Source organism: Megascapheus bottae, chromosome 6 (assembly GCF_031878675.1).
Source record: "Megascapheus bottae isolate mThoBot1 chromosome 6, mThoBot2.hap1, whole genome shotgun sequence".
Taxonomy (NCBI): Eukaryota; Metazoa; Chordata; class Mammalia; order Rodentia; family Geomyidae; genus Megascapheus; species Megascapheus bottae.
The window spans coordinates 75,180,859-75,181,082 of record NC_143514.1 but is presented as its reverse complement, the minus strand read 5'-3'; positions in this window follow the sequence as shown (position 1 = coordinate 75,181,082).

Below are 224 nucleotides of genomic sequence, written 5' to 3'. Positions count from 1 at the left end.
AGGAAGCACGTTTGGACCTCTTTGGTCACCACCAATCCTTTGGACCCAGCCACCTTAGCGCGCCTCGTTCCTATAGCAACCGCGCCGGGTCCACGCGCCGACGGTGGGCGGCAAGGGTCAAGAGACATTCGCAAAGTAGAAACCGTAGGCTCGGCGAGTCCGCGGGCCCTTTAAGAGTCATGTGACTCCCTCCCACCCACCCCACCTCCCCACGGCCGGGTCCC